General features: G+C 42.3%; 1 protein-coding gene across 3 annotated transcripts in view; it reads left to right on the forward strand.

The window, feature by feature from the left end:
• The first annotated feature begins 268 nt into the window (after nt 1-268).
• LOC307024093 (glutamate receptor ionotropic, NMDA 2C-like) overlaps nt 269-13,399 on the forward strand; it is a 65,650-nt gene continuing 52,519 nt past the window's right edge. For all 3 annotated transcript variants that reach the window (XM_079657910.1, XM_079657911.1, XM_079657912.1), the window contains exon 1: nt 269-1,011. The gene's annotated coding sequence lies outside the window, so the exon portion shown is untranslated. The remainder of the gene's footprint in view (nt 1,012-13,399) is intronic.

A 13,399-nucleotide genomic window follows, 5' to 3' on the forward strand; every position in this document is an offset into this window, starting at 1 on the left:
GTTCTCTCTGCGTTCCTGACGCTCCCACCATCCACTAACATCTGGATCAACCCCCATCCATATGGGAAATAGGGCGACGGGGGGCCAGAAAACCCAAATCTTCTAATCCCCTCATCCTTTTTCATCACAGAGGACCTGAGGACGCTCATCGTCACCGGGGGGATCCCTTGCCCTGGAGTATCACCTGAGGGGCTGATACCCAGACCAGAGGGGGGGGGGGGGGGGGGGCAGGGGTGGTAGGAAAACTTTTGCTCCAAACATGCAGAGGCGTGCACAGGACCCTTTTTTTTACCGCTATGTGAGATTTTTCTAACTTCCCATGGATCTGTCGTGTCTTGTACCCCCGAGTAAGGAGAGGGAAAGGGAGACAGAGGAGGGGGAGAGGGGGAGAAAGGAGGAGACAGCGGGGAAGCGTCACTGCCACCGCTGCTGAAGTGTTACCGGTGTTTGTGCTCCTCCGCTCAAGAGGCATTTTATCATTCTTCCAACCCCCCCACACCCCCCTTTAGCCCTTCTCCTCATCCGAGCAGCAGGGAGCCTGAGGGATACAGACAGAGAGCTAAACACTGTGGGTTTATGCACATATGCACACACACACTGGCTGTTCCCGCACCTTTCAACACCCTTCTCTTCCCTCACTTTTCCTTCCCCATTTTTGATGTCCTGTCTTCACCTTCATGACCAGTTGTAAATCTGGAACAGAGGAAGAAGTGCAAGCAGGAGTGAAGAAAGAGAGGAGTTAGAAAAGACAGTTTTTTGGGGGGGGAAAAACACTTGCTGTCACGTTGTGAAGTTCTCCAGGGGGGGTGTGCAGACATCCAAAGCTGCCAAACACACACAGTCAATGATAGCTCACACACACTCGCTCTCACACAGAGACCTGGTCTAAATGCGTACTCCTACAGGTGCTGAGAGAGGCAGGTGAAAAACAGGTGGAACAGAAAAAGAAAGTCATTTGGAGGAAACCAGCCGGGGAACGATGGAGCAGTTGGATGACAGCAGAAAGCACAGGTAAGTTACACAAACACACACACACACACACACACACACACACACACACACATACACACACACACACACACACACACACACACACTGCATCACACACTTATTCTGTCACTTTATCTGATCAATCGTCAGGAAATGGTTGTTTATATATAAGATATGAAGACAGAATAAACAAACACTAGCACAAGCAGCTCAGGGGGAATGTAAGGATAGACCCACAGTATGAGTCCAGTCATACTTTCAGTTTCCATAAGTGAAGAGTTTCCTCGAGAGAAAGCTCCCATCTGCTGCTGACAGAAACAGAACAGCCAGTTGTTACTATAACAAGAGGACATAGGATATTTCATTCTGAGTTTTGGCGGTAAGCTGCTTGTTTAGAGTGTGTGTGTAAGTGTGTGTGTTTGTGTGTGTGTGCGCAAAATCCTTTCATACCTTCAAAATCACTTATGGATTATAGATGTTGCACTATCAGTGTTTCACTGTCATATCAGTTATCTGGTAATGCTCATTGATTGGTCCCATAAGCTGCATGTAGCAGCTCTCATTTTTCTTCATTAGTGACTTTCTTTTCCAGTTTGCACATAACATATTGCAGCATAATGTAACACAGTTTCTTTGAGCCCCATAGTTCACATTAACATAGATCAGCGGGTCCCAGCAGGGTGTATGTGGCCCCCTGAAAGGCTCACAAGATACACCTGAGGGGTCACAAGCTGATTGACAGGAAAATAAAAGTGAAAGATATAATTATTTTAAATTTAAATGAATTATTGTGTCTAATTAGATAATTTTTCCTTCAGGCTTTTGAAAAACTTTTGATCATAATTTACCATGTGGCATCAGATGGATCTAAACAGTTTCAATATGATTAGAAGGGGTAGAAAAATCCTATTTATATGGGACACAATTATATTGATATCTGACCTTTGTCTAATTCTTGTAAAATACTGGCAGCTTTAAACTTTTCAGATTTCTGAAATATTTGTAAATGTATAATGTTGCAAGAGAGACCAGTAGACCCATGGTCCTTGATATAGGGGATATAGGGGATCACAAGATGTGGGGATGGTAAAATCGCAGAAAATCATATTTCTTTCACATAAAACTAAATGTATTTTTCTCAGTTTGAATTAAACAACCTGACAATTGGGCTGTTCCCAACACATGCACACACTAATATGGTGAAGAAACAAGGATTTGTATTACGAGAGACAAACCAAAAAGGGGTGGGAACTGCCGACATACAACCAGGAATATGTATGTCACCATGTGAAAAGCCATACTATCTTCGCTTCATGTATATTTTGGTAAATCTGTCAACATACTGGGATTTCCATTGCTTTACGTTTGATTTGACGAGGGGCCAAGCCGATCTAGAAATGCTCCCGTCCTGTCAAAGTCACTCATCTCGGCTGATACGTCCGGTCTGCAATGATTTCCTGTAAAGCTGTCAAGTCTTTGTGTGTGAGAGCGGGAACCCACAGAGAGATGGGGTGGCAAAGTTAGCAGTTAAACCCCTTATTATGATGAATGTATGTGGCAGATGTTATGTGATAGGATTCGTTATAAGCTCTGGGTTAAGTCATATTGTGAGTTTAATTTGTGTGTGGAAGATTTATCAACTGTGTGTGTACATGAGCATATAGGCTACCTGTTAAAGCTGCACTCACAAATCACCTTGTGTTTCACAATCCATCCATATGGAGGCGAGACAGGGATGGAGAGATAAAAGGAGGAAAAGAAGGGTGGAGCAGTTGAGCTGGTTGACGTTGACAGAGTGTCTCTACGGTGTGTTTACTGGCACATAACTGTTAATGTAACTGTTTTAATGATGACTTTAGGGAAGAGCGATGGAAGTGCTTCATTGAGTGGAGTCTCATTAATCCAACGTGTGATTGAAGTCTTTTTTCCCTGTGTACTGACTCGTATTGAAGTTCTAAACTGGTTCATTAGGCGTTTTTTTTGTAACCACATGTCCACAAGAGCACAAAAAAATGTAGCCTCTGAGGGAACCCGCCCATTTCACACAGCCATTACTCATATCCATTACTTATAAGGTTTGCTTATTGCAGAATGTTGAACATGTAGTGGAATAAACTCACCAATGGGAAGGTGTAGCTAAATAATAAGACTGAGTTGCCATTTAATTTTCACTTCATTTTGTGTTAAAGGCACGTTTTTTTTGGCCACTTGGGGGCAGTAGCAGAATCAAGTAGTAACACATCATCCTCAAAGGCAACATTGTTTGCAAAAACAACAACCTTATCTTAATATCTAGCAGATAGTGATGGATTTTATTTTTTATTTCTAAAGGCCTGATGAATGTAAGTCCACAATGAACTCTCCTTTTACAGTAGCTTTATTTTTGGTCTCAACCAACTCTTGAGGGGAATGCTCCATTAAATTCACTATACCTTTGTCCTGCTCTTTAGCTGCTAAATGCTAACACTAACATAGTACGTATAATGTGCATGACATATGAGTGTTTGATGATGCTGATTAGAGGACTGTGTGAAGCAAACAATACTTTTCCAAAGGCTCCATAGATCTGAGGGAAACTGTAGAGTTGGTATTAATTGAGATTGTCACTAAAAATTACTTTCTTCACATACAGTACATGCAGTCCATTTGATCCATTGCTAACATGGAATCATTGGTTAAGAGTATAAAAAACAAGCTGTCGAGATAAAATGCAGGTGATACTATATGTGCAAAAACCAAGATGGTGTAACATTTTATCTTTCATTGAGTGTTGACCAGCAACACTGTACTCAGTGCTGCCATTCTAAGTTGGAAGCTGTATTAAAGACCATATTCGATATGCCTAAATCTGTATTGCTGGAGTCAGATTGTGTTCTTTAGTCCTCCCCTACAATTTATTTCACAATTTATAAATGATCTGTTTTGCAGTTTTGGTTTTATACTACAACATATATACAACAAAATAAGTACAATGTATTTTTATCTGTTAAAATAAGCTTTAAATCAGCAGCTACTCAGCACCATATAGAGTAATTCAAGTTAAATCTAGCTTTAGCATCTGCAACACTAATATTTTGTTGACATTAATGCATCAATAATTCAAAAATTCAGAATAATAACTACTTTAACTTTGGTACTATTCGATGCTTATACCTTTCTACTTCAGTAAGAGTTCTTCTAACACCACTGAATAAATAGCTTCCAGTCATCAGAGCAGAGAAAAAGTGAACTCTCAAAATCAAACCAGAAACTTAAATGACTGCCGCAGAGTTAGTCTTCACACCGGGAATTCTTGGACTGATCTCGGGTCTGCATAAATGAGGCTCTAAAGAATCCTGACGTTTCATGTGGCTGTCATGCCGCCTGCAGTAAGTTGATGAGAGGCAGGCCATCTACTACATTATTACCAGCCCAATAATTCAAGCTCCCTAATTAATGCAATCAAATCAGCTTCCAAGGTGCTTTTAAAAATCAAGGTTCAATGAAGACATGTTAATAATTCTCTGGTGAGGATGCTTATTCTATCAAGTAGATCCTCTCGGCTCATTTCCTCTTCACCCTGTGGGGACTCCATCATGTCCCAGCTAAGTTAAATGCTACCTAATGTATATACTGTATTACCAAGGAGGTATGTTGTATTTTAGTAGAAGTAATGCACCATCTAAACATGCAGAGTAACAGGTTTTGCTGCTGTTTATTCGTTTTGTTTATAAAGATCATCTTCCCATCGTTATGAAGTTAAAAGGAAATATATTATTATTCTCTCATTTAGACCCCAGAGCTTGCAACATCTTAATTGGCTAACAGACAATTTGCATTCTATTCAATTTCTTACGTAATCCTTACCTTTCAGGCTGAAAGTTAATAAAAAATGAAAATTATTGCTTTGTTAAAAGAGCAAAGAACAGCTGAAGGCAATGAACATTTGTATTGTTTTCGGTCTTCTCAAGTGTCTTTATATAATGTTAAATGGTTAATCCAATCACCTGCCAAGTAGGATTTAAGTGCCTGCCGGTTTGCTACAAAATGTCCAGCCCTGCTACTTTTTTCCTGAGCTGCAAGTGAACAGCCCAATGAAAGAAAGATAGTTTTTACAGGAAATATTTTAAATAAATGTTGAGGCAAAGAGACTTAGAAGATTAATTGTACTGCTGAAAAAAAAAAGAGAACAATTGTATGATGTATGTTTTTAGCATTTCATTTGTTGGAGAATTGATGCTGCAGCTGGACAATGAACAGCACTCCTCTTATTGTATGACACATTTTCAATTTCTCTTGTTCAACTTTCTTTCACTCATTTCCCGGCAGTGTAACAGTAATCTAAAGTTGTTCTATTTTCCCATCCTGTCTTGCCAAATGTACAACCATTACATTCTACGAGGAATTTGTATGTGTGTAGTGATTTTTATGCTGACGTATGTACAGTATGACGTGGGTCCCAGTGAGAGAGTGTATCCTGAATGGCAGGGCTGCACTCCATCTGGAAATCTCTATAATAATAGAAAAACCTGTGTCACTCAATGCGCAAACACAAATATATTTTTGAAAGTTAAACGCACAACCACAAGAGGATTTAAGGATTGCACAATTTCTGATGACATGGACTTTGACATTTTTTGATACGCGGAGTGAAGCAGGCAGGACCCAAACGCAGATCACACTGATAATTCCTTTATTTCAAGGGCTAATATCAAACATGGTCAAACAGAACACTCACCGGTGAACTCAGTCACAAACAAAAGACAAACCGATACTGAACACAGGAAGAGACAAGACTATATACAGGGAGGGGTAATCACAAGACGAGAAACAGCCAGGCAGGGGAAGACAAACACAAGGGCCACAGGTGAACAAAATCAGACAACTAGACACACCAGGGAAACTAACGACAGGAGGAAAAACACAGGGAAAAGGACCAGACAATAACCCAGGAGGAAAACATGACAGGGAGAACAGCAAAACACCCAAACCTAGACATAGAAACGTGACATGACATGAGAATTGTGACAGAACCCCCTCCTCAAGGGACGGATTCTAGACGTCCCTAAACACCAAACAAAATAAATCCAACAATGTCCAGCAGGGTGGGTGGAGGGGGTCCGGAGGACGGGCCTTTGCTGACAGCCCAAGGCATGGCAGAGGACCAGGAAGGGGTCTCGGGCGGACGGCCCGGGGGCAAGGCAGAGTTCGAGGAGGGGGTTTCGGGTGGACGGCCCGGGGGCAAGGCAGAGTTCGAGGAGGGGGTCTCGGGCGGACGGCCCGGGGGCAAGGCAGAGTTCGAGGAGGGGATCTTGGGCGGACAGCCCGGGGGACAGGCAGAGTTCGAGGAGGGGCGAAGACCACAGTGGGCGAACTCAGGGGGCCGGGCTCGAGGGCGAAGACCGGACAGCTCCGGAGGCCGGGCAGGAGCCGTTGTTGACCGGACAGGATCCGGAGCCGGTGGGACAGGTGTCGGCAAGATCCCCCACGGAAGAGGACACAGGGCCGGCAGGACCCCCGGCAGGAGAGCAGTCGGCGGGGCCTCCAACGGCACAGGCCATAGGATTGGCAGGACCCCCGGCAGAAGAGTAGTCGGCGGGACCCCCAACGGGACAGGACATGGAGTTGGCAGGACCCCCAGCGGAACCTCCAACGGCACTTGAGAAGGAACTTTTGTCGGTCGGTACGCCGACAGGACACGGGGAGCTGGCGTCGGCTGGAGAGCCAGCAGGAGACGAGGTGCTGGAGTTGGCCGGTACGCCGACAGGGCTCGGGGAGCTGGCGTCGGCTGGAGAGCCAGTCCTGTAGCCGAAACTGGAGTCGGGACCATGGCTACTGGGGCCAGGACTGGGGCCGGAACCATGGCTGTGTGGGCTGGTTCTGTAGCCGGAACCATGGCTGCTGGGGCCTGTACTGGAGCCCGAAACATGGCTGCTGGGGCCGAAACCAGGGCTGGAACCATGGCCGCTGGGGCCAGAACTGGGACCGGAATCATGGCTCTTGGGGCTCGGGCTGCTAGCCTGGCCTTGCGACTCCTTCTCTTAGAAGCCGCCTGAAGGCTCAGTGGACCTCCAAAAGCCATACGAGTTCCAAAAAACGACTCCTGGACAGGAGCAGGAACTGGGGCAGAAGCACGGGTTGACTCCAGATGGAACCCACCGAGGCGTATGGTGCCAGGTTGGGAATTGGGAGACAGGGAGCTAGCATGCCTGGGGCTAGCAGGCCGGGAATCACACAGCGAGAAGATATTCTAAATCCAGCCAGGTAAGAATTTCACCAAACCTGGTTTCTCCATAGCCATCTGGCGCGCCTCTGACAACACAGCCTCTCGCTGCTGAACTCCGGACGCTCTCTTCCATCGATCCGAGCAGTTAGCCAAAAAAAAGGAAAAATTCAATAATTCCAGCTCGAACGGATCTTCCGGGCCCATTTCACGGTTGGTTGGTTATGATACGAGGAGTGAAGCAGGCAGGACCCAAACGCAGATAACACTTTATTTCAAGGGCTAATATATAACATGGACAAACAAAACACTCCACGGTGAACTCCTTCACCAACAAAAGACGAACCAACCAAGGAAGAGACAAGACTATATACAGGGAGGGGTAATCACAAGATGAGAAACAGCCGGGCAGGGGAGGAGAAACACAAGGGCCACAGGTGAACACAATCAGACAACTAGACACACCAGGGAAACTAACGACAGGAGGAAAAACACAGGGAAAGGACCAGACAATAACACAGGAGGAAAACATGACAGGGAGAACAGCAAAACACCCAAACCTAGACATAGAAACGTGACATGACATGAGAATCGTGACATTTTTTTTCTGAATTTCAGTCGTTTGCTGCCAGTCAGTTGTTTATTTCCATTTATTTAATTTTAAATTCAGTTAAAAAGATAAGAAGTGAATCAGGTGATTGTTGCGTGTTAGTGTGTAATTTAAATTCACTTGTAACACATTGTGTCACATCATTCCTTACTGTGCTTTAAATGCTGCACATTACACACATGTTGCTGCTAATCTGGAGCTAAAACACACACACACACACACACACACACACACACACACACACACACACACACACACACACACACACACACACACACAGACAGAGAGAGATTGACCCTTGAAGGCTGTTTTCACACACACACACACACAGCTAATCTGAAGCCCCATTATGCTGCCTCATCCCAGCGATTACACTGTTTAATGAACTCTTGACCCTCTCTCCAATCATATGCCCATTAAGTGAGTCTGTTCTCAGACTGTTGTTTGCAATCATCCTCCCTAGAATTACCCTTTCCCACTCCTTTTGTTTAAATGTTAAGTTTGAATTTATTTACCTACTTTAAAAAACAATAACTTCTGCTTTAAGATCGTTTGTGGGAATCTCATTCTACTTTCAATCTCACACTTGAAACTCATTTGTGTATAACTATTTTGAAATGCAGGGATTGTGAATTATTAATAACAAACAAAAAAACTGTTCTCCGTTTCCTCAGATTGTTTAAAAAATAAGCAATCATTTACACATTGACTTGATTAAAAAATATCCTTAGTAAAGCAGTAACATATTTAATATGCATGAACCATTGTATTGAAGACAATCAGATGTAAAATGTTGATATGGTAATATATCCAAGACTCCCAGCCTAACTCCAGACAGCACACATTCAGTGTATAGTGTGTGGCTTTTTTTTTTATAAATCTACCTCCACCTCTGATCCACACTCTTTAACAATGTTGAACAACTAACCTAAGGACATCAGAGGCATGTACTACGAAGCTGGTTCAACCTAACCTGGATATGTTTGAGTTAGCCGGTTGGCCTAATCCAAAACATACGCGCTCTAGCTAAACGGTACTACGACGCGGGTTATCAAGTGGAACGCTCAAGCCAGCCGTGCCCTATCTAGTTAGGTGCGCGTTCACATGAAAGGGGTGGTATTTGGAGCATTCGAACAATCACAAACATGGAGAAGCATACTGACAGCGCAGCGTCATACTTCCTGAATGAAAAGTAAACTATAATATTAGAGATGTGAAGAAGTTAAACTTTAAACATCCATGACTTAAACACTGTATCCAGGATAAAAGCCACATAGTTGCACCTGCAAGGTGAATACAGCTGGTAAAAGAAAAGTGTTTGAATGCGTACATTAACAGGTTTATGATATCACTGCCCCGTCTAAGACACGAGTGGATCTGACTATAATTACATTTGTCTCGAGTGTTTCGTCAACTTAATGTGTTGCTTAAAATAATACTTCTGCATACAGTATGTGACACTGTAAGTGTTGCGAGGCCAGATACGGCTCAGCTGACTCAGATAACGAAATATATGATACATGATGTGATATGCCGCGGACTGTAGCCTACTTAATGTTACTCTGATCCGGTTCCTTATGTTGTGGCAGATATTTAAGTAAGCTTTCTTAACGCTAATGTTATAATAGTCAGATTGCTCTGAAGATGGGAGGTGATATTCTATTAATGTTCACATTCACACAGTCGGAGATTTCTGCCGGCCGTCTTTCCTGCAACGGCAGCTTTTCTGTATTTCCTTTCTCCTGTAATATGACTTGATCGCTTTAAACTCTGCACACTGAGCTCTGATTGGTCAGCAGGCAGTGCTTTCACTGAGTTGAGCTCTTAGCCTGCAACCTAACCTGCTCCGGGGCAGGTTAGCCGCACAACATGAGTTACCATGGAGATCTAGCCTGCTAAAAAGAGAACCAGCTTCGTAGGACCGGAAACCCCAAGTTGTCCCTGAAGTTAGCCGGCTAAGCGAAAATCCTAGTTCGTAGTATACCCCCCAGGTTGTCTCTGTGTTAAATATTAGCCTCTCTGTTCTGCCCATGTAAAATTAGCTTTATTCAGCACAGCGGTTGGTAAATAAAAGAGTGGTTTGAGGATTATACGTGTTACCTTGTTGTTCTGCTTTAGCTGTACACAGAGAATCTACAATACTAATTTTTCATCTTCTATTCTAAGAAATATTCAAAGTATAATCTTCCGTCTCATGTCTGCCACTTAGGATCTGTTCCTTTTTGAATTGTGCTGCGTGGGGAGTTGTTTGTTTATAATCTACACCTCGCACAAGTGGGTGGTGGGTTAGTGGCTGCTCTATGCTCACATGGAGACATAATAATTCATTGGATACAAATAAAGTGAACCCAGGATTTACACGAGAAAGAAAACAGCCTGGCCGTAGATCAAATCATTATAAACTCCTGGGGGTGCTCTGCATAAATCATATTTCCAAATGATATGTTTTATATCTGACCTCAAACAAACCCATGTCTATATTGACTTGATTCTATATATAAATGGCCAAATGGTAAAGGTGTCACTTTATGCAGATGACAATGCTCAAAATATCTTTATTACGTAATTCAGTTTTACTAGAGGAACATTTACAACATAATTTTACAAATATATATATATATATTTTTTAATGAAACCAAACACCATCCACGCGACACAGATTTATGAAGTAATCCTTAATAAAGGCAGCTTCATGTCAATTGTTGCAGGTATAACTCTTTATTGACTGACGTTTGATTCCAGAAGAGTCTAATAAAAGGATTACATTGCCTTTGAAGGTCTAAATTAGATATGTATTTCTTAAGGTACCTAAAGCCCAGGAGCAGAATGCCTTATTAAAGATGAATGATTGATATGCCAGGCGCATGAACAGTGAGGAGAGGTGGGACACGTTTGACCTATAGTGTTGTTTTGAAAGGAGCCTTGAATCAAAGCAGGGAGGTCTTGTTAATTATCAGGGTGGTCTCTGATGGCCAGAGATGAGACCGACCCTCAATATAAAACCCCCCACCAAATATGTGGAGATCTTTATTTGTTATAAAGAAAGACCACCTGCATTTATAACACCTTCAACGGTATTTCATTACAAGGAGAGATCTTCAAACTGCTCACATTTGATTGAAGTGGCTTGCTCGATGAAAATGTTGAAGATTCTTGTTCTGTTAGATGTGTGTTGAACGCACTCCAAATATCAGATGTTGATTATGGCAGTGACCCATTTTAGGAGACAGCAACATAAAACATTTTTGGGACATCCTTCAGCTATGAATGTTGTTGATTTCACGAATCTCAGTAAACATATCATCACTTTACACGGATGTTGACAACTCCTCTGTTTATTTGATAACTTAAGCTAAAGGTACCCATTATCCTTTTTTCAGGTTTTCCCTTACCTGTAGTGTGTAATATAGGGGTTTGTGCATTTAAAAATGAGCATTATATAATCTTTTTAATACTTTGGAGCTTCAGATTAACAAATCAAACTAGAGAATGCAATTCCTGAAGAAATTGCTAGTGGGAATGCTTTATGCTGAAAATCTGACGCTAAACTGCTATGCTGAAATGTAATGTGTAAGAAGAAAGTGATGACTTGAGATTGAAATGATACATGAACACTGGGGGCTTGAATGTGTGATGAGAGAAGAAAAGACAGTAAAAAGGCTTGGAAAAGCAGCAGAATATTTGAACTGCAAACTTCTGAACTAACTTGATGGCGAATGATCTGTCGCCATGGCAACGGCATTTGATGACACCCCATAATACGCTTAGATGCGTTGATGGCTGCATCGTTACCAAACCTGTGAAGTTTTGGGGCGTTTGGAGCAGTTTCACTGAAGTTATGAGAAAACCTTGTTTCAAGGCGAGCATTGTGTTGCCATGGCAACGGCATTTGAAGAAATCTCAAAACTGTCCCGTAGATGTCTTCACGGCTGGACTGTTAGCACACGTGAAGTTTGAGCACTTTTTGAACATTTTCATAGGAGTTATAGCGACATCATGTTTTATGGCGAGGGATGCGTTTCCATGGAAACGGCATATAGTGAGATCTCAGATTTGGCGTAGAGCTGTTGAGGCATGGACCGGTGATATACAAGTGAAGATTGGGGGACGATTGGACCGTGTCGATGGGACTTACAGCCACATCGTGTTTCATAGCGAGTGGTCTGTCGCCATGGCAACGGCATTTGATGACACCCCATACTACGCTTAGATGCGTTGATGGCTGCATCGTTACCAAACCTGTGAAGTTCTGGGCTGTTTGGAGTATTTTCACTGAAGTTATGAGAAAACCGTTTTTCAAGGCGAGCATTGTGTCGCCATGGCAACGGTATTTGAAGAAATCTCAAAACTGTCCCGTAGATGTCTTCACGGCTGGACTGTTAGCATACTGCTATCTGAAGTCTGCTGCTCTGAGCATGTCAGTTGTAGCGATGACATCATCGTGTTCCATTACACAGGTGTTTATATTTGAGCTAACGAGGCGTCCAGAGATCAAAGGCTTCATTGTTCTGAATGAGAGATAAACCTCTTACATGTGAACGTTTTGTGTTAGAACCGTAACAGATATCTGTGAAATTTCAAAACGTGAAGCATGTCAAGGAAGTTGAGTATCTGAAGTGTAATTTTTGTGTATTTTCGGGTTAATAATGTGGCCTTTTTGACAGTTTACCTAAAGGTGTGCGGCTGCTACCGTGAGGAAATATCTGCCTGAAATTACAATGGGGTTTAATGGAGGAATGTTGAAAGTTGTTGTCACTTCATGCCCTCAAGAGGCATTTTGTTTAATTATTTTGCTTAATTATTTGTCATTTTTCAAGCTACGAGATGTTTTCCTAGATTTGTCATGATAACTTATGTCTCAGGAATGTAGGGTTTGGGAATTATGGCCGTTTTAAAAATATATATTAAGGCACATTTCAAGATTTTCTACCCTCTAGCTGTGACATCACGCACTCTAGTTAATGTTAAAATCTGAAGAAAACCTCTAAAACAAGGTCTGAACAATGTTTAATATCTCTAAAAGTAAGAATCAGATTTAAAAGTTGTTTTACACGAATAATGTCAGAAATGTGTAACATTTTAAAGTTAGAATGAGGTTTCTGAGTGAAAGTACGAATGAACAGTTAGCAGTTGAAGTCGCATGAAGATTTGTTGAAGTTAAAGAATTTCTCCATTGACTTCAATGGTTAAAAATGTGATGTATTATGGGATGTATCTCTGGAATTATGAAAGTTATGAATGAGAAAAGTAATAGCCATCGATTCCCGACCGAGCTGAACGGTTTGATGTTTGAACGGAGTTTCTGCGATGTTCAATGCGGGAGGAGAAGCACGGCAAAATAAATCGGCGGAATAATAAACTTTTCGTCCGTAGAATAACAGTTTCTTGGAATGCTGTTAACAGCATTCCCACTAAATTATAAGGCAAAACTATAATATACATCATAATGGAAACGAAAATGACTGTTACAGGTTTCTGTTTAGAAGGAGGAGGAATTTAAGGTTTTTTAAAAAGTATTTTCGGACAGAACGATGACATCAGCCCACTTGATGTGAGGCTGAAGTAATTTAATATAATGTAATCCCAGTGATGAGGGT

Source organism: Notothenia rossii (genome assembly GCF_949606895.1).
Source record: "Notothenia rossii genome assembly, chromosome: 11".
NCBI classification, from domain to species: domain Eukaryota; kingdom Metazoa; phylum Chordata; class Actinopteri; order Perciformes; family Nototheniidae; genus Notothenia; species Notothenia rossii.